At 42.1% G+C, this 22,369-nt stretch overlaps 1 long non-coding RNA gene across 1 annotated transcript; it reads left to right on the top strand.

The window, feature by feature from the left end:
- Positions 1-1,757: 1,757 nt before the first annotated feature.
- LOC118932248 (uncharacterized) lies at positions 1,758-21,488 on the top strand. Its single transcript, XR_008995871.1, has 4 exons — positions 1,758-1,910; positions 2,365-2,458; positions 18,895-19,010; positions 19,555-21,488. It is a non-coding gene; the product is annotated as an uncharacterized LOC118932248 (long non-coding RNA).
- The last annotated feature ends 881 nt before the right edge of the window (positions 21,489-22,369 follow it).

Genomic DNA, 22,369 nt, shown 5'->3' with positions numbered 1-22,369 from the left:
GCAGGACCTCTCAGAAGGCCCTGCAGAGGGTAGAAATTATAGCTGATAACTTGGACTCAGAAGTGATGTGAATCAGTTTGGGAAACTCTCTCCCTGCCTTGCTTCCAAGCTTGGAGCCATCCCATTCCAGGGGCAAGCAGACACAGCTACCACCCTTCTGGCTCTCCACCCTCGGGGCCCCAAACCCATTTGGAACAGATGGACAGCGCCACTTCATGCGGTATCAGACCCTCCTGAGCCCTGAGCCAAGAAAGGAGAGCCAGCCTGGCAAGTACTGGGGGTGAGAGAGAGGAAAACAGGCATATATCAGCTAAGCCAAACCCGGAGGCTAATGCCAGCATAAGACGGAGAGTGAGAATGAGCACTGGGATTAAAGTTAGGATCAAGATGTGAAGGTCAGAGTGGTCTTGGAGAAGTTAATGGTGCCAGGTCTTCTGGACTGGGCCCACCTTGGGGTGGCAGGTGAGAGAAGGCAGGACAGGGCCTAGGCAACAGGTTCTCTGTATATGCAGGAAGCAAAGCTTAGAGTTTTCTAGCAGGATCCACATCTGGCCTGCTTCTCCTTTGGTCTCCGTTTCAGTCTTTACTGTGCCCACCCAGTTCATTCCTCTTTCACTCATTCATTCATTCATCAAACATTTAAATAGTGTCTTTACTATAAGGCAAGCACCAGAGTAAACAGTGAGTCCACAAAGATATGTAAGATTTGATCAGTCTTTGACCTTGTGGAGCTATTGTCTAACTGAAGAGATAAATTTATAAGCACATATTCACAATCCAGTGTGAAAGGTAAAACACTATAGGACATGGCAGCAGATGGAGGGAATAGAAGACAATGGGAGTCAAGGAAGAATTCAGAGAGAACAGAGGGTATTTGAGCTGAAAGCTCAGTAGGACTCACCAGCCAGAGAAAGGAAGGGAGGGCCTTCCAGGGTGATGAAACCAACAGCTGGAGAGGGTAAGCGCAAAAGCCCTCAGTGTGAGAGTTCCTGGGTGTAGGGGCAAAAGGTAAAGACCCCTCCAAATGCTATTCTTGACTGGACCAGGCACTCCAGTGAAGTAGATACATAGAGAGGAGAGAAATCCTGAGTCAACCAGCACTTATTCAAGCCCATCCTAGAAGAGGTTACCTGGGCCCGCACCTCACCTCTCCCCCAAACTATGTTTTTGTTCTGTCCAAGGAAAGCAGGAAGCTTTGGCAGGCTCAGCTGACCACAAGAAGGTTTCCAATCCCCTCCTCATGCCTTCGCACTCTGGAACGTTCTGAGATGATCTCGTTATTCAGACCAGGTCACCTCTCAGGTTCTGTCTCTACTACTCTGCATCCCTGCCCCAAGACCCTCACACTATACCACCTGGTGGCTGACACCTCCTGAGGGGTCTGCCTCTCCCACCGAGCCAACTCCCTGCCTTGCTCTCAACACCTGGAGTAAAGAAAGGCCTGCACTGCAAGCCAGGAAGGCAGGCCTAGAACACTGGGAGACATCAGCGGCCGGGACTTTCCAAAAGCATAGGCTGGGACTTACAGAGGCTTCTGTAAGGCCTGCAGCACCGTCCTCGCTGGGGTCCACACGGGATGTGTGCTGCGCGCCATCCCAGAGGCTGAGGGTCTGAAGCCTCATCAGCCAGGGGTGCAGGACCGCTCCCCAGATGAGCCAGAGCCAGGTTAAGGGGGAGGAGGCCGGACTGGGCCAGGCAGTCTCTCCAGGGGCGAGCCTGTGTCCCTTCACGTGCTCCGGGAGCGGGAGCCTTGCTCCCGCCGCAGGTGCGGGGGGCTGGGAGCCCGACGGCCCTCGCCAGCTCCCCGCAGCGCCTGCGCACGGTCCCCCGGTGCCTCCCCGCCCCGCCCGCCCGGAGGCCTGAGCGAGGCGACGCGGGAGGAATTCGAGCCATTTCCTCTGCGACGCGCGGTATGTGGCCTGCTCGCTGCCCGACCACAGCGCGGCCGGGAGGTGGGGGCCGGGCGGCGCGGGCCAGTCGCCAGCCGCGCCTGGCAGCTGCCGGGGCCTCACTGCCCTGCTCGGGATTCCCGGGCGGCCTTTCACGCAGTGGGGGCCTGTGCGGCGCCCCCGGACGCCGGCTTCTCCCGGCGCAGCTGCAGCCAAAACCTGTCCCCGCCCTGCCCTCATCCCGCACCCCCGCCTCCCCTCTACACGCCTTGCAGACCTTGGGGGTCCCCAGAATCTTGAGTTTGAAGTTGGCCCTTGCTTCGTCACATTGAGGCAAGTCCCTTCTCCTTTCTAAGCCTCAGTTTCTCCATCTGTGAAATGGTGGGCCTAAAAACAGTGCTGCCTCATTTGGGCTGAGTTTAATTGAGAAAAGGAGCTTGTTGGACAAATGTCAACGATGTTTTTGTTTCTCTAGGTACCGATGCTGTCCTTAGTTTTCCTAGATCTTCCCGCCTACCATGCCCATGGCCTCTTCTCCACTCTAACTTGCGGGAGGAGCAGCTGTACAGGTAGGCACAGTAGCAGGTGGCCGCCCCCTGCCCCGGCCTCCCCTAAACTGCTCCCTCTTATATCAGAAAAAAAATGCCTGAAGATCTGATGGTAGTCTTTGTTGGGAGTATTTGCCTTCAAGGTTCTTGAAAAGCCTAAAGACAGTTATTTACATTTTTGAAATGATGTCATCGCAGTCTGAGAGCAGCCAGACACGAACGGATTAGGGAAAGCTGAGGATGCGGCCCGGATGATAGGTGCTCAAACTTGGATTCTAGTTTTGCAGCTCTGAACAAAGGATGCGTGCTCTCTGGGTTCCTCTTTCAAAGTGCAGGATCCCCCGGAGAGGGAACATTCTTTCAGCCTTTAACCGTTTGGAGGCCCAGCGAGGGAATGCAGAGCCAGAGCCCCAGGTGACTGAACGGGTGCGATCCACTTCCCCCACCGCCCAACACCTGCCTCACTGCACCCACGGCTGCCGTAAATATCACTAGGTGGGGTTGGAAAGTCCCGGGTTTCACCAGGCCTGCCCACCGACTGCTTTGCAGATGCAGCGCGGAAGAGCTGCTCTGCCTCAGTGTTCTCCAGATGGCCCCTTGTTTTGATTTTGTAACTTCCATTCCAGTCAGAGCCCTACAGCTAAGAATCAGCCCTTGCAGGAAGATGGGCCCCCGTCATTCCCTACACACACTACAGCCACAGACTGCATAAATCCAGGTGGAGACAGGTCCAGAAACACAGGTGCTATAAATAACCTAGTGTACCCACGAGAGTGAGCTCTCAGGCAGGCCCCTTCCCACTCGCCCTCCTCAGAGCCCACCACTTTTGGCCATCGGGCTGTGCAGGCCCGTCTCCTGCTGTGGGAGGAGCATACTTCCTCTGTTACCAGAGAGGCTTGGCTTCCGAACCCAGGACTGCCCAACCCAAGGAGTTTCCCTCTACTGAGAATAAACTCCCAGTGGCAGAATGCTCCCTCTCTGCCCTGGCATTTTTAGAAGGCTTCTCCCAGGAAGCTCAGGCTGTAGCAAGTCTTCAAGACGGATGACTCCTCTTTCAAGATTGATGAGGGATGCTGCCCATGGTTAGAAAGCAACAACCTAAATCAGATTTTTAAACTTAAAATATGATTCTAAATTTTTGGCAGCACCTTTTGTTCAAGGAGTTAAAAAAAAAAAAAGGTTGGCGACAGGAGAGGGGAAAGAAGAAGCTGGAAATATATGCAAAGAGGAGATAAAGCCCCACTAGAAAAGAGAGTTGCTTTCCCAGCAGGCTGATCCCCAGGAGCTTAGTGGGACTTTCTGAGCCAATCCTGAACCTGGCACTTGGAGTGCAGCTCCTTGAAGAAATCCACCACCAGGGACTAAGGGACTCAGACACAGAAATCATCCCCAGGAAACTCAGAAACCTGATGATTTGGAGAGAGGGTAGCAAGAGCAAGGCAGGTTTGAAGTTGTGAGTGAAACAGATCTGAACCACCAATTTTCAAGTGTGGCTGTAAACATTAGCTTTAACCAGATAAATCCCTGTTTGAAACGTAGAAGGTAGTCCCTCTAAAAATGAAGTCACATCAGTTTCCAATGTGGGAGCTTACTCTACAGTCACTGTGGAAGCACTTTGCAAGCTCAATCTCAATGAATCCTACTTAGGATGCACTGGTAATTCCCCATATTCCAGATGAGGAAACTGAGGTCAGAGAGGCTAATTAACTAGCTGAAGGACACCCAGCTAGTAGAGGACAGGTTTGAACCAGGGATCTGACTCCAGTGATCACATGTTGACCCTGTGGAATAATCAACTCCTATGGTCTCTCTGAGCAGAAATGGAAATGACCCCACTGCAGTCCTCGCTGCCTTTCTCAGTGAAGATGTTTCTGTAACACTCACCTGTCTCTAGCAGACCTGACTGATTGCAGCCTCATTGAACTTGGTGGCTTTTCTGAGGGGCCCAGGCAACCTGCTCCAATACTCCAGGGCATAGAGGAATAAACTGTCCATAGGAGCAGGATTCCAAATGGACTGGATTCAAGTCACCAAGGTCAGAGTCAGCCCTGGACCAGTCCTTCCTCTGTGGTTTCAGGACCACATGGAGGCCCAAATGGCCTTCCTATGAAAATTCAGCCACAAAAGAACCATAGCACAGAATCAGAGGTGTGTTTAACATTATACAAGTCACTGGTATCTCACCTTGGACCATGGGCCAAGGTGACCCAAAGATATATTTTGTCTGGCTTTCCTACCATGTTTTAAAGTTAATTAACAAGCATTTAAAATTAGAAGATTACACAGAAATACCTGAATTTTAAGCTTTTCCCCCAAAATCTGAAGATCTGGCTGCACTAACATTGTATGTACTCTGTAGTTCACTACAGTCCTGGCCTTCCCATCCTGTGTTAGTCTCCGTACCCTACTGCATGGCCCATCTCCCTCACAGAAATGCAAATAATACTCACTAAAGCAATAACTATTGAGTCTAATTAGTCACATCCCAGTGGAGATAACTGTTTCCAAGACCTGGTTAAGGGGGACTAATTGAGATAAGTTAGGGTGAGGGTAGGAGAGAAAGTGGGGCACCCCCCAGACAAGGCATTAGGCCATACCAGAGCAGAGGAGATTTCGAAAGGAGAAATCCTGAAGACCCCAAAATGAGAAATCGCTGTTCCAACAGCCCTCATGGATGTGCAACACCTGCTCCCCAGGAGCTCATCCTTTCATTTAACTCAGCAAACACCAAGCTTTTATTAGTATCCTGGGCTCCCTTCCCCGCGCCTCCTTCTGGAAGCGCCTTGGGTGATCCCCAGCAGCAAACCCTGCAGATGATTAGGGGACTGCCGACTCAGGCTATGAGTGAGCCCAAAGGAATGGGTCTGGCTTCCAACCAGGACAGAGCTAGGCCCAGGAGAGGAGCTGAATGAAGACAAGGACCAAGTGCTTAACTGGGGTCTAGGCAGCCAGGAGTTGAAGCACGATCTCATTCACCAAGATGGTGAGCAGATGTGTTCTCTGAAATGTGGGCCACATGAGAGAGCCATTTTCCTCAAATTTGGAAGCTGTTCCTGCCAAAGCACTTTACTGTGCAGGCAAAGAGGGGAAGAGGTTTTGTATGGAGATGTGGAAATGGATGAGATGGCCTAGAACAGATGATCTGATGAACCTCGGGGCCTCCTCAGCCTGCTCAGCATGCCCATCTGGGAGGGTTTCGGCTCTGAATATTAGAACTCATACTTTTTTAGCAGCAGCCCATGTGACAAGTTTGTCAACAGAGCCCTGGATGTATACAATGGGGTAGAGAGCAGGGTAGACATGATGAAGTGCTTTTAGGGCTTTTAGAGAAACAGGAAGTTCAGTAATCAGAGGAAAATCTATTTGACTTCTTTCAAAACCAGTGGATGTGGATAATATGTCAGCGTCAGGATTGTCACAACTGCTGGGCCTTTCGAAAATGTGAAAAGCAGGAGATGGGGAGGAGAGGTCCCTGTGGGAGTTGCCAGGCTGGATCAGGGACATACTCTACTCAGAGAGCCTCCCCTAACCTTCCCCATCATCAGGAGCTCCTGAAATCCCTCCTGAACCCCAACACTCCATCTTGCCACCATCATCTGCTTTGCATCCAATGGGACTAATCTCATTATGTCCTTGTCCCTGTTTACATCAGTCCTGAAATCCCCCTGGCTCCCAGGTCACCTCATCTCCAGGTCTCTAATCCCATGAGGCCCTGTCTTTCCCCTATTCTGTGGCCTTTTCCCACCCTTCCCTGAACTCTTCCTCCATGACCTCTGGAATTCATAATCCACCATTAGCAAAATCTCCTTTATTCTCAACCCATTCTCTGAGCATCTTCTACTTCTTGCCCTGCAGGACACCTGGCTCTCCCCTGAGTTCACTTGCTTTGATTCATAAGCAGAGTTTCCCTAAGCCTTTAAAATACTTATACTGGATATGTGGCAAAGTCAAGAGGTGGAAATCAGATTTCCCAAGTCTTTGGCCACAGAACTCTTTCTATCATGGAACATCTACTCTGGTGTTCCATGAAACACAAGTAGGAGCTAGTGAACCACTGAAGATTTTTGAACTGGAAAACAACACCTGGGGGAAAACAAAGTTTTAGAAAATTGATCTTATGGTAGAATGTCAGGTGAACAGAAGAGATAAGAAGAGCTTGGATTCAGACAATACAATTAGATGACTGAATCAAGACAAGAGAGGTGGGGGTGATTGGATTATACTGGAGCAGAAAATGGAGAGCAAAACATTTATTGTATGCAATCTTCTGTTGGACTGTGGGGAGACACAGAAGTGTCTGAGTTGCTGGGTCTTGAAAGTGTTTGAATGAGCATTAATCAGGATTTGATTGCAAGGGACAGAAATCAGTCTGGATCAGCTTAAGCAAAAGGGTAGTGTTCTTAAGGAAACAGGGATGCTTCACCAAGAACAGGATCCATGTACTGGAAAGCTGGCAAAAATTCCTTATCTATTTAGTCTCAGCTTCTCTGCATGTCTGCTTCATATTCTTCATATTCTCTCTCTCTCTTCTCTTCTCTTTCCCCTCTTTCTCCCCTCCCACTCTCATTTGTGGAAGAAAATGGCTTCCCTACAGTTCCCGAGTTTGCCTGTCACAGTTCCAGACACATCAGAAACAGACTCTCCATCTCTCCTTCCCAGTTTCAGATTTCCAGTAGAAAGAATCTTGTTGACCCAGCCTAGGACCCATTCCGCTGTGACCAGGGGAACGGGTTTCAAAATAGAAACATGGCTGCAGGGGACTTACCCTGTGAATAAGTGTGGAGGCCACTTACCAGAAAAAGGTGTCCACAATGGAGTGAAATCATGACCTTTAATTGAAAGTATGCTTCTGGAAGAGTTAAGCAGGAAGCTACTGTTAAATGGACGGATGACTGTGAACTTTATGGCAACTTCATTAGAGAGTGTCTTTGCTTGTCCCTTCCCAAACTCCTTTATTTTCCAAGTCCTGGAAGAATGTATGGATAAGGAAAGCAGAATACACAATGGTTAAGTGCACATGTCTGGGTTAGATTGCCTGTTTTTTGGATCTTGGCCTTGAAGACTTGAGCAAATTATGTAACCTGCCTGAGCCTTGGGTTTCTCACCTGTAAAATGGGTATCATGAAGATTAAATAAAGTAATATGTGTAAAGTGCTTAGCACAATGTGCTCAATGTCAGCAACATAATTTTTTAATGAAAATTAACTGATGAGGCTGAAACTTACATCTGCAGATCCTACTCATTAGCACATTTGTTCCAGTGGTGATTCAAATTCTTCTGCAGAAATGGACTTGAAAGACAGAAAATTGCTCTTATAATCATTTAATAAGGAATTCTAGATAATATCTTCAATAAACTAAACAAAAGAAAGATAAATTCACAGGTGGGCTAGTGGTCAGCTTGGTTCTCCAGATATCCCCACGAATGTGCCCTCTTGAATAGGGGGTTTGGGGAGAATAGTAAGCCATGAAGATCTCGTGGGGCCAAGTGGGACTTTAGAGATCACAGGTCACTTGGGCCAGGCCCACTCCCTTTTATTCCTAAAGTTTAATATCTACCTACCTATTAAATGGTCATTGTTTGGAGGAGAGAAGACAAGAAGAGGAATTGTTTTCAGCTGGCCAGAGTCTTTAAATAACCCTGGGTACAACATCTTTTAAACACAAAGGAGACCATATGTAAAACATTAGTTAAATTCAGATATAAATCTAGTCTTTGACCAGTCCAGAGCTAATCAATATGCTTTTCTGCTCTCTTTGAACTTTGAGTTTTCTGGCAACAAGAAAAAATCCGAAACCCCATCCAAAACCATCGTCCAGACAGCCCAGCTTCTATGCTCCCCTTGCTCATGTCACATATTGTTGACAGAACTACTCTTGTTACCACATTTATTCCAGTGGTGATTCAAATTCTTCTGCAGAAATGGACTTGAAAGACAGAAAATTGCTCTTGTAATCATTTAATAAGGAATTCTAGACAAGGAATACAGAGCTATGAATATGGATTTACCCTTAGCTTTCATGGATGCATTTTTCTCAGTTATTTTTGTTGAAAATCACGATGAACTCATTTAAATAGCAAGGTAAACTGAGATGAAAAATTACCCATAATAAGAATTTTGTTGAAAGTATAGTCGCCTGGCTTTAAGAACATCAAGGACACTTTGTTTAAATTGAAAATAAGTATATATTTGAATTGTGTTTGTTTAAATGTGTCAGTTTTAGGCACAAGGAGACTACCGCTTCCCAGAAATCAAGAATTTGCTTTGGGAAAAAATCTTGCAGTTTGATTTGGGGAAATGTACAATGCAGAGGGGGAAGAAAGTAAGTAATGGGTGAGAAAGACCCACCCAAGGGCTGCAGCCAGCTTCCCTAGGAAGATTCATGATCATGCCTCATTACTCTGCTGAGCTATTCTTTCCAACAAATTTTACTCTAACTCTAAATAAATCACTGAAGCAACTGCCGCTGTTACCAGAGCTATCTTTGCCTCTAAAAGAGGAAAATTCTGGACATGCAATATAATCTTCTCACTGTCTAAAAGAGAAGTCCATTTGTCATAACTGAAAACATTAGCTATGTAGTATATTCAACATTAAAGTATCGTACCTCAATATTATATATGTTTTGTAAAATAAAAGGTGGAGGGAGCACACAGAGGTGGATGGATGCAAAAGTGATAAAGTGGCTTAAGTTGGATTAACTAACTATAACCTACAAAAACCATTCTATCTATTGTAGGTGCCTCTAGAAGGTAAGAAAAATTTATGAACAACATTTTAAAAAACTTCTGAGCTATTGACAAATGAATTCTTACCCTTACCATATGTATAAACATTTATGTAATGCAAGGGTTTCATAACTCACAGTGTCATCAAAGGGAGTGCTAACACAGTGTTCCTCTCTTTGACTTGAATGACCTCTTCCCTATTAGGGTCATTATTGCTTCATAGCATTCCAGGGGTGAAAGGACTCTGAAAGGTCATTTGCCTTTCAACCCAGCTAGCAGCATTGGCATTATCAGGGAGAAGCTGGTTAGAAGTGCCAAATCTTGGGTCCACCCCAGACTTACTGACTCAGAATCTGCATTTTGACAGGATCCCCAAGTGATCCATAGGCACATTTAAGGTTAAAATATGCCCCTCTTGGTCATTCTCCTGCCTCTGAGCAGAACTGGGCACAGTAGATAGACTGGTCTCATTCAGCCAATTTTAGGTCCTTTATAGTCTGTCCTGTTTGAGTCATTGAGAAGTAAGGGGAAATATACTCATTTAAGGGAGTCTTTCATAACATAACAAAGTTAGCAACTTCAATATAGTCAAGTGCCTTGCAAATTAGGACAAAGGAAATAAAAAAAATGGAGTGGGCTCTAGTGAAGTGAGGGTAGTACAGAAGCTGAGTCTATCAGGGATTGGGAGGAGCAATTTCACCAAATTACCAGTTCCAAAGACTTCTCTGCACTGTGGGTGATAAATAGCCTCAGAAGCTTAAAGGCTTGAGTCTTGCTATATTCCATTTGAGATTAGTAATTTTTATCTAGTACTTCCCTGCAGCTTCAAATGAAGGCCCTGGAACTACAGTGAATTTATCTGGTGATTTGTGTGCTCACTCTTTAGCTATCCTGCAGGTTTCAGATTTATAACAAGCCTGGAATCTGGACAATAGGACACCTTTGTGGATTAATGGCAGCCCAACTTCTAAGCCAAAGACTGAAGGACTTAAGATAGTTATGTATGTGGTCCAGTGGTTCTCAAATTTAGCTGCACATTAAAGTCACCTAGATACCATTTTTTAAAACAGCTTTCTTGAGATATAATTGACATATAATAAACTGCACAAGTATAAGTGTACACTTCCAAGTATAAGTGTATAATTGGATGAGTTTTAAAATATGCTATGTATCCATGAAACTCTCACCACAATCAAGCCAGTAACTCTTACAATTTCTTTGTGCCCCTTGGTATAGTCCCTCCCCACATCCTGCAACAATTTATTTGTTTTCTGCCACTATAGATTAATTTGTGTTTCTAGAATTTACATAAATGGAACCATATTCTTTTTTTTTTTTTTGGTCTCACTTCTTCCATTGAGCATAATTATTCTGAGATTCATCCATGTTGCTGCATGTATTGATAGTTTGTCCTTTTTGTTGCTGAGAAATATTCCATTGTATGGATGTATGGCAATTTATCTAACCATTCACCATAGAAAAATATTTGGGCTGTTTACAGTTTTAAGCAATTATGAATAGCACTGCTATAAATATTCATGTACAACTATGAGTATATAAGTTTTCATTTCTCTAGGTAAATACCTAGAAGTGAGTATGGTAAGTGTACATTTAACTTTAAAAGAAAATGCCAAACTGTTTCCCAGAGTATTGCTTGCCCACCAGAAATGCCTGAGTTCTAGTTTCTCTACATCCTATCTAGCAGTTGACATTATCAGTATTTTTTATTTAGCCATTTTAATAGATGTGTAATTATCTATTAGATATTTACATTTACATTTCCCTATTGCTATTAATTTACATTTTCCAAATGACTATTGATGTTGAGAATCTTTTCATGTGTATATTTTCCATCCTTATATCTTCTTTGGTGATGAGTCTTTCAAATCTTTTGCTCGGCTAAATTGAGTTGTTTTGCCTTTTTAATTGTTGAGCTTTAAGTGTTCTTTATATATTCTGGGCACAAGTTTTTTGTCAGATATATATTTTCTCCCAATCTTTTTATTCCCTTAACAATGTCTTTCAAAGAGCAGAAGTTCTTAATTTTGATGAAGTCCAATTTATTAGTTTTCTTTTAAGGATTGTTCTTTTAGTAATATATCTGAGAAATCTTTACTTAACCCAAGGTCACAAAGATTTTCCCCTATTTTTTCTTCTACCAGTTTTATAATTTTTGGTTTTATATTTAGTTCTATGATCCACTTTGACTTAATTCTTATATATGATGCAAGGTTTAGTATGATGTTTGCTTTTTTGCACATCAATATCCAATAATTCCAGCACCATTTATTGAAAAGACTGGGCTTCCTCTACTGAATTGCCTTTGTACCATCATTGAAAGTCAATTTACCATATATTTCTGGGTTTGTTATAAATTCTCTATTCTGTCCCATTGTCCCAAGTCACATTATCTTGATTACTGTAGCTTTTTTATTAGTCTTGAAATCCAAATTTTTTTTCTAAGAAAAATAAGATTTTTTGAATAAGTGTGTCAATTTCTGCATTTATAAAGCCTAGTGGGATATTGATTGGGTTTGCATGAATCTATAGATCTGTTTGGGGAGAACTGACAACTTAACAATACTGATTCTTCTAATCCTTGATTATAGTAAGTATATATTTCCATATATTTAAGTGTTCTTTTATTTCTCCCAGCAATGTTTTTCCAGCGTGCAGGTCTTACACTTATTTCATAAGGTTTATCTCTAAGTATTTGATGTTTTTGTGCTTTTGTAAATGCTAATATTAGTATTATTCCACTTTCCTACTATTTGTTGAAACTATTTAAAATACAGCTAATTTTTAATATTGATTTTGTATCCTGCAACCTCACTAAACTCACTTATAGTTCTGTAGCTTTTTTGTAGATTCCATAGAATTTTCTACATAGAAAATTATGTTGTCTGAGAATAAAGATATTTTATTTCTTCTTGTCCAATCTGGATTTCTTTTATATTTTTGTCTTGCCTTATTGCACTAGCTAGAAGTAGTATAATGTTGAAGAAGTAATGAGAGTGGACAATTTTGCTTTGCTCCTAGTCTCAGAGGAAAAGCAGTCTTTCCCATTAAGTGTGATGTTAGCTTTATGTTTTCCATAGATGTCCTTTTTCAAGTTGAAAAGTTCCCTACTTTGCTGAGAGTTGCTTTCTTTTTATCTGAAATGTATTTTGAACCCTGTCAAATCCTTTTTCTGCTTCTATTGAAATATTCGTATGGTTTTTCTTGTAAATATAAGAAACTATGAGACATTCTTATGATAATAGGGTGAATTACATTGATTGATTTTCAAATATCAAACCAGACTGGGGTAAACCTCACTTGATATTGTATATTCTGTTTTTTATATGTTGTTAGATTATAGTTACTAATATTTGAAGAGAACTTTATATCTATACTCATGAAGAATATTTTCCTCTCGTTTTCTTGTAATATCTTTGCCTGGTTTTCATGTCAGAATAATGCTGATCTCCGCAGGGGGGCCATCAGGTGAGAAACTGGGGATCAACAGAGGTGAGGCTTAGAACCTCACCCCCCTGTTTTGAGAGAAATCTTCTGTATCCGTGGATGTTTTGTTGCCCTTCTCTAGCTTGGATTAATACTTAGTCTATAGGCACAGACCTGATCATCTGCATTTGCCCTCTTACAGCACTAAATTATGTTTTCTACCTTTATCTTGCATCTACCTACCACTTCAGCATTTTATTAAAAAAAATAATAATAATAATAATAATAAAGGAGAAATGTGGGATTCACATATAAATCAAGTATAAAAATCAAACGACCAAGGGGTAAAGACACCTCAAGACAAATACTGGGCATAGAAGCCACAGGGCATAAATATGCAAAGAAGTAAAAAGCTAACCTTTTCAAACAATAAGGCTTCTCTCTCACTGATCAACTTTACATTTCCCTGTATGGCCCCGGAAGATGACTGGTTAGCCAGAGACGGGTAAGATTCCTCAAGGGAGGAACAACCTAAGACAGGCACAGTCGCAGGGGGGTCATCAGGTGAGAAAATGGGGATCAACAGAGGTGAGGCTTAGAACCTCACCCCCACGTTCTGAGAGACATCTTCTGCATACGTGGATGTTTTGTTGCCCGTGTCTAGCTTGGATTAACACATAGTCTACAGGCACACACCTGAGCATCTACATTTGCTCTCTTACAACACCAAACTATGTTTTCTACCTTTATCTTGCATCTACCTACCACTTCAGCATTTTATTAAAAACAATAATAATAAAGAGAGAAATGTGGTATCCACATATAAATCAAGTATAAAAATCAAATGAATATTCATATTTGAACTGACTGTTTATAGTTCATAATGCATGAGCAAAACCAAAAGCTTCTGTGATGACTGCCCTTGTACTGTTCACCATGTAACTTATTCACTATGTAAGAATTCGTACTGCATGTAAGAACTTGTTCGTTATGCTTCAGAAGATTGGAGACTGATGAAAATTAGGCTTGGGGTGGATTAATGATTGTGCATTGAGCATGGACCCCCCTATAGAGAATTTTATTGTTGTCAACAACCATTTGATCAATAAATATGAGAGATGCCCTCACAAAAAAAAAAAAAAAAAGAAATATGAGTTAGGAAACTTTCATATAATGTACTGTGAGCTCCATATACTGTCTACTACTGTAAAGTGAAGCCTGTGGTACCCTCTAAAATACTGTTGTGTCTGAAATTACGTTACAAAGTAAATTCTAAATGGCCCCTTTGAATGTATTAACTATAAAATTTAAATGTCAAAAAAAAAATCAAACGAATAATCATATCTGACTTGATTGTTTATAGTTCATGATGTGTGATCAAAACTGAAAGTTTCTGTGATACAACTGCCCTTACACTGTTCACCATGTAAGAACTTATTCACTATGTAAGAACTTGTTCACCATGTAAGAACTTGTTCATTATGCTTCAGAAGATTGGAGACTGTTGAGAATTAGGCTTGGGGTTGATTAATGATTGTGCATTGAGTCCCCTATACAGAATTTCATTGTTGTTAACAACCATTTGATCAATAAATATGAGAGATGCCCTCTCAACAAAAAAAAAAAGAAGAATGCTGATCTCATAGAATGAGTTGGGATGTATTACCACCTCTTCAGTGTACTTGAAGTGTTTGTGTGTAGAATTGATATTATTTCTTCCTTAAACATTTGATAGAATCTACCATCTAAGACAGAAGTTTTCTTTGTGGGAAGATGTTTAACCACTAATTCCATTTCTTTAATAGATATAGAGCTATTAAAGTTATCTATTTCTTCTTGAATAAGCTTTGGTAATTTGAGTATATCAAATAATTTTTGTTTCCTCTAAGTTGATAAAATTTATTAGTATAAAGTTGTCCTAATATTCCCTTATAATACTTTTATTTTTTTTATAATGCTTTTATGACCTGTAGAAACTTAATGATATCACCTCTCTCATTCCTAAAAATATCTTCTTTTCTTTTCCTAAATAGTCTGGCTAGAGGTCTATCAATGTTATTGATCTCAAAGAATCTGCTTTTAGTTTCATTGATTTTTTTCTGTCTCCTATTTCACTAATTTCTTCATCTTTATTATTTACATTCTTCTGCTCAGTTTAGGTTTACTTTTTTTCTTGTTGCTTAAGGTGTAATCTAAGGTCATTGGCTTGAGACCTTTCTTCTTCTCTAACATTAAGTGTTTATTGCTATAAATTTCCCTGTAAATAGGTTTTGGCTGAATATCACAAATTTTGGTATGTTGTGTTTTCATTTAGTTCCAAAATTACTGAATTTCTCTTTTGATTTCTTCTTTGACCCATGGGTTATTTAGAAGTGTGGAAATTTGTTCCCAAATAATTAGGTATTTCCAAGATATCATTCTTTTATTAATAACTAGCTTAATTAGACTTTGGTCAAAGAACATACTTCATCTGATATGAATATGTTAAAATTCCCCGAGGCTTATTTTATAGACTAGAATATGGTCTACCTTACAAAATTTTCTGCGTGCATTTGAGAAGAATATGTACTCTGACATTAAGTGGAATGTTTTTAAGATGTCAAGTCAAATTTGTTGATAGCATTGTTAGGGTCTTCTATATATATATCCTTACTGATTTTCTATCTATTTGTTCTATGAATTATTAAGAGAGGGGTATTGAAATCTCCAACTGTAATTGTGGGTTTGTTTCTTGCTCCTTCATACTTCTATATAGCCCACTGTCAAGTCCACACATGATGCCAATTAATTCAGAATCTCTGGGGGCATGACCCAGGCATCAGTATTTTTTTTAACTCCCCAACTGAATCCAATGTGCATCCAAGTTAAAGAACCACTGCCTTATGCAGTCCACATTATGGATTCAACAGATTCTCAAATGCATTATCTCATTTAATCTTAATATCTGCATTTGAGGTAGGCATTATTCATTCCCACTTTACAGAAAATGAAATTGAGGCTCAGACACTTGTCCACGATCACACAGTTAATCAGAAAACCTAGCTGAGATTTAAACCGCAGTTTCCTATCTCAAAGTTAGTTGCTTTGAGTTACTTATATTTTGTTCTGTGAGATATGTTTGTTGTCTTGAATTCTATTTTATTTTTTGCTGTCCCTCTATTACACTTTTTTGGGTTGTGGGTAAAACCAAAAAAATGCTCTTCGAACATTCTTTGAACATGGTTGAGAAAAATCAAGAACCATGTCTAATCCAAAACTTATAATTTTCACTGGACCTACCACAGTGTCTGTACTCTGGAGATGATTCTAAGGTTTTACTTTTTCGTCTTGAAAGATCTAAGTATCTGGGTTCATCTGACCATATAGTAGTCATCAATCTGCCTTTTTCACGGTCCATCTTCAACCTGAGGGTTTAAATCAGGCTGTAATTAACCCTGACACTCAGGCTTTTCTCCAAAAACCTTCTCAGGCTACAGACTGTCAGCCTGCTTCCCTCCATTAATACAAGACCTTGGCAGCCAGGGACTAGATCTTGTCCAGCCATTCACCCAAGTTTGGGGCAAGATTATGAGGAAAGAGCAGCTTGGAACGGATGCATCTTCTGTGAGTAAAGGCTGTTTTGTCTGAGTGCTTTAAAGTGCTGGTACACTATGATTAAGTTGGCCAAGGGTTAATATTTAAAATTAGGAATGATTTGAAACATTCCTGTAGCTGAGTTGTTTAGCTGCCTCCAGAAAAGGATCAGTCAAAAAAAATGGACCATTAATGTTTTAGAGTCAATTTTAGAGATACATTTCAAAGAGATAAAGAGGAAGACATGAAGAGCTTCTTTGGTTCTCTCTCTCTTTATTTTATTATTATTTTTTGGTCACAGGTATCATCAGTTTCAGCTTCAATATAGACTAATGAATGAATGTGAGTTTGTTCCTTTTCATAAATATTCAACTATGCAAATATTTTCCCCAAACCTGCCTTCTTGGACCTATTTTCTCTATCTGTTATTCTTCAGATCTCCTCCCCTGACTCCTCTTATTACCAAGAAGTCACATTCTGAGCTCAAGACTTAATAGTTGCTGATACGACTTTCTCTACATTTTGAATATTTCCTCAGTTATTGTACAAAGTGAAAACCAACCACAACATGTTAGGGAATTTGGGTATTCTTTTTTTTAGAAAAGGAATTATTTTTATTACTAATGCAAGTCTACAACAACTCTTAACGGTATTTAAAAAGAAAAATATCACTCAATAATTTTTTCCACACCTAACACTTTCTCTTCTCCAAAATTTCCTTCCAGTCTTAAATCATTACATAAAGTTCATATAGATTTTGTGTTCCACTTTATTGTTTAACATAACTTAATAAACACTTTTCATTATCCTTGCATAGTCTTCTTAATTATCATTGTTTGTGGCTGTATGGTCTTCCACAGATATATCATAATTCATTTAACCATTCCCCTGCTGCTGTACATTAAGTTGTCTGCAGTTTTCACTATTACAAGTGATTCTTCCATAAACATTTCAGTACATATAAAGATTTTCCCCCCTCTTCTTCTGAATAATTTACTTTGTAGACAATTCCAGGGGTGCTATTGTCATGAATGATTTTTAAGGGATGATCAGCTCTTAAAAAGCAGTGACACAGAGTTCATAGCCCATGTCATATCTTGATTTGTAAGATTAATTAAGGCACAGGAGGGCCAAGATCCTTCCTAAAGCATCACTCACTGTCCAGTCTTATCCCACAGAGTGGTCCAAGCAACAGAAGATGAATGCATCTCCATCAGTTTATTGTTTCCACTGAAGCCCACTAGAAAAATTAACCAATTCCTCCCACATTTTAAGTGATTAGCTTTTGGAATAGGTCTTAAGAAACTCCAGAACAAAACCATAGGGCTAAATCAAGGATGCACCTTCTGAGATAAATCTTGTCCGAGAAATGAAATGAAGATATACAATGTGTGTGGCAGGGGTGGTAGGGAGTGGGTGCAGGTCAGATATGATCGGAACGCCAGTGTCACAGGTGTCCCCTGCAAATTGGTCTCTGGGAGCTGGGCAGCCAAGTTAAAAGCCAAACACAGACAGCAGCTGTTGAGGATGTAAAGTCTCTGGCTAGAGTGGAGAGCGAGTTGGGTGTGGTCACCCAGAGGCAATTTCCACTCCACCCTGCAGACCCAGTGACAGGACTGAGAAGAGAGAACTTCCCTATTGCATTCCAGTCCTCCTTTCTGGACTTAGTGGGAATGTCTGTGAGACTGCTGGACCCTGGCTGCAAGCTGCCTGATTGCACTGCACACACCTCCCTCAATGGGGTGTCATCGTTCCCCTTCAACCCCCCGGAAGACACAGAGGCTTCTAAGAATATCACATCCAAAGAGCCAGATGCAGGACTGACCTGCACATTCCTGGCTACAGCCCCGGGTATAAAGTACAAGTAATGCCCACTACTGTTGTCCTAGAGAGACGGAGCTAAACTGCAGGGAGCTTGTGGGTCTTTCCTCCATTGCACAAGTAAGCGCTGAGTAGCAGGAGTGACACTATCCCCTTCACAGAGTTCCCAGAATGTTCGAAGAGCTCTGCAGGCTACATCACTGAGCAGGGAATCTTCATTATTCATTTCAGCATCACTTTTCTTGGAAACCCCGACTGCTTCACTCTCCAAAAATAATCTATCAAATTTTTCTCTTTGTTGAAGTCATACTGCGAAAACTCCCATAATCAAATTCCCCACATTAAGATCCCAGATGATATTATGTAACAACAGTCAAGAGGGAAAAGAGTGGGAAAGACACTGACATACTTCATTTTTCTTTCTTTTAACTTTTCAATCATGAAAATTTTCAAATACACACCAAATGAGAAAGAATGGAATAGTGAACCCCCATGTCCCCACCACCCAGCTTGAGCAGTCTCCGCACTTTTCCTCTGTTGTCCCCATCCTTCTCATTCCCTGCCAAATATGCATACTTTTCTTTTTAATTGGAATTTTAAAAGCAAGTCCCAGACGCAGTGTCATTTCACTCATAAATATTTCAGCATACATGTCTAACCAGGACTTTTTGTGGTATAACCTCTATAGGCGCTTACATTTATCTTAGTAACTACTGGTATTTGTTTAGCATTTAGTATCTAGTTCAAGGTTTTGCATTAACACTCTTTATGCAGCTTATTTCATGAAATCTCAGCTCAGCAGAGAAATAGCTTGCAAATTCACAAACTCCCTGGGAGAAAGAAATGCCCTGGCCTTAAGAACATTGTTGTTTGCATTTTACTCATGAAGAAAATGCTCAGCCAACTCAGGGTAAGCTGTGCAGAGGCTGTGGTCCAGGAGATGGCAGAGCTTGGAACGAGAGGCGCATCTGAGCCTGAATTGCTCCATCCCCGCTGGATATTCAGGTATTAAAATGGCATTGCTTTCTCATCTGAAAACGGCCTTTTTTTTTTTTAACTACCTTACACCTACCACGTCAAGTAGCATTGTCAAAATAGAAACATCCAGTCTTCTCCAAAAGGTAGTATCTTTACAAAAGACACTATCGGCAAGAGTTTTGAAAAATGCAGTTTACATTTCTACTCATCAGGGAACAGAGGGGGAATGTTGCCTCACTCAATGTGTGAGCAATCTCAGTGTGAGTATTTCTCTTTGCAGTCTCCCCACCTAACCAATCTACATGCTCAGGAGATTTAGGCAGAGTAGTTGAGACTGATTTGGCTTACCCCAGTAAAGGTGGGGACTGCATAAGCACAGCCTTGGGGTGAGACTGTGACTCAAGGACAGGTTGGTAAACCCACTCTCAGTCATGAAAATCCTACACAGGCCTTGGGCTTCTGCCTGTGACCAGGCCTTCTAACTCCAGCATCCTATACTCAAACCCCCCAGTCAGCTCCACAGATGGTCACAGCACACTGCTGATTTTCCCATGTTATTGCCTTCCTCCAGGTTCTTATCACTTTATGCAAGATTGATTGCTGGACAGTGTCTATCCCTGATTGTCCCATTTTGGATTGGATGCCCTCCTCAGGTACAGTCTGCTGTGGCTGAAGATTGGGGCATGTTATACAAAGGAGCTGCCAGGAGCCACAGTCATGTGTGAGGTCTTTGCACAGGGAGAGGGATGGATTGTGTAACCTGGACCAGCACCATACACAGTGCACTAAAAAGTGGGCTGTTCAGATCGACTCTGACAGATGTCCTCTCTGCCTGGACCACCACCCTGCAGATGTCTCTGTGACTTGCCCCTTTGCCACCGTCTCTACTTCTTTCAGGTCTGCACACAAGTACCCATTATCAGGGAGGCCTTCCCCAACACCCACATCAAATAGCATACACCACTTCCACTCTCGAGCCCTTTACTCTGCCTTGCCTGTCTTTATACCCCTTATTTAACCTGACACATATTTATTATTTGTTGTCTGTTTTGGTCACTACAGTATCTCCTGAACCTAGAACAATGCCAGGCATAAAGCAAGGGTTCAACACATTTGTGCAGAATAAATGATCTCCTTAAGAACAAGATCTTGCCCTCTTCTACCACACACAACTGATTAGAGCGGGCACTGAACATGGAGCTTTGCTGAGGATGGGCTCTGTAGGAAATTATGGGGAGATACTAATGAGCGTTCCAGAGCCAGCACTCACTCACAAATCCTAGCTGTTCTAAAAGGAATATCTCTTTATTGAATCTATAACCTCTGTGACTACTACAGAGCTTGTGACCACCAGCTCACACTTTGTTCTTGCCTCAGAGTCTACATGAAGCTTCCTTATGGCCTGACAAACTTTTAAGCACATATGCTTTAAAAAATACATCCTTCTCAGAGCTACACCACTGAAAGGTGTTCCTTCAACAACAGAAAGATTTATTACTTTCTTCCCCCACAGAAAAACCACAAAAATATTTCCTTCTTGACTGCAGCAGTGAGTTCCAAGTGTCATTAAAGAACCGAGCAGATGCTTCCTCCTAGCCCATGTGGGAAGAAGTTAAGATGAAGAGCATTTGAAACTCTAGCACTGCATACATGCCCCATACCTTATTCCCCCCTGACACATCTTCTTCCTGTCTGCCCAGGGACAGGGATGTAGAGCTGTGTGTGATCTGCCTCGTGCAGCAGCTGGGGCTCTGGAACACCCCTGCCCCTTATCCGTCTGGTATTAATAATAGATGGCTCTTATTGAATTGTGCACCTGCCATAAACCAGGCACTGCACCTAACAAATTGTTTCAAATTCTTAACCCCCAAACTGCAAAAGAGCTGTAACCTGAGTGTCTGCTCCCTGGACAGCCCCGTATCCATAATAACAGAACCTGTCTTTCTGCCTCTGTCACCAAGAATCACTTTCCTCCAGTATATTTGCAGAAAGGGAGCAGTCTCTCATCTCCAAAGCCTGTCCAGGCTGCAGCCTCTTCCTCTGCTTTCATCTGATCCTAAATGCCACACTCAGCCAGGGTCACTGTAATGTGGGCGGAGCCTGTGCTCTGGAGCTGCATCTTCCCTTGATGTGACACTGAGGGTGGCCTCAGGAGCGTACTAGGCAGAATAATGACACTTAAGAATGTCCACGTACAGGAACCTGTGAATATGTTACCTCACATAGCAAAAGAACTTAACAGATGTGATTATCCTGGATTATCCAGGTGAGCATGATATAATGATCATAAAGGAAAGAGGAAGAGTCAGAGAAGATGTGGCAACGGGAGCAGACGTCAGAGGGATGTGAGCCGGGGGCCACGGAATGCAGGCAGTCTTTAGAGGCTGGAAAGGGCAAGGAAACAGACTCTCTCTTAGAACGTCCGGAAGCAATACAGCCCTGCTGATGCCTTGCTTTTAGGTCTTCTGACCTCCAGACCAGTAAGATAATAAATCTGTGGTGTTTTAAGCCTCTAAATTTGTGGTGATTTGTTATGCTAGCACTAGGAAAGGAATACATGGGGATGATGCAGGAAAACCACCTTTGCCTTTGCTGTCTTATCCTTTAATCCTATACCTCTAACACATATGTGTATGCCACTTCATTAAGAGTTTGGGGATAAATATGAAAGGGGGAAAAAAGGCAGAATGTTAAATACGATTGTTCCCAGAGCCCAAGGGAAGAAGGAAAAACCCTTAGCAGGGTTCCTTTAGGGGCATCTCCTCTTTCCTGGCCCTGCTAACTGACTGAAGGCCCTCCCTCTTTTTCTTCTTTTCCTCTGTGAGCCCACTTTTCTCTTCTCTATGGCAAAATTCATTCATTCAGCAAGTATTTACTGACTACTTACTAGGTCCCAGGCTCTCTATTAGGTGCTGGGAATAGAGCCCTTAACACAAAGGACAGATAACACAAAGTTACCACAGTGCTTACCTTTGAATGCAACTCCATTTCATGATATTCCTCCCCAACAAAGTCCACCAAACCCTTACCCTCCACTCCAAATAGGATAATCTGTAAGATACAGATACTCCACTGTAAAGCATTTCTCAAAGTCTGAGTTACTTGATTAGGAATCATACCATGTGATTAGATGACTCCCAGAATAAACCACAGTAGGCTTCATCTCTCCAGTTTTATTCTCTTCAGAGTCTGTCTGCCAAGGTCTGTCTTCCTCCTTATTCTTCCTATGGTCTTTTGGTCTGTGATTAATTCTTAGATCACAATGACACATACACATATCTCCCAAAGACAAACCATCAGTTTCAGTCCAAATCCGTAGTAAGAACGGAAGGGAGAATCTTCCTAAAAGTAACATATTCTGCTCAACCAAATAAAGACATGCCTTA

Source organism: Manis pentadactyla, chromosome 2, assembly GCF_030020395.1.
Source record: "Manis pentadactyla isolate mManPen7 chromosome 2, mManPen7.hap1, whole genome shotgun sequence".
Classification (NCBI taxonomy): domain Eukaryota; kingdom Metazoa; phylum Chordata; class Mammalia; order Pholidota; family Manidae; genus Manis; species Manis pentadactyla.
Note: the sequence above shows the minus strand (reverse complement) of the source record. Positions and strands in the feature narration are given on the sequence as shown.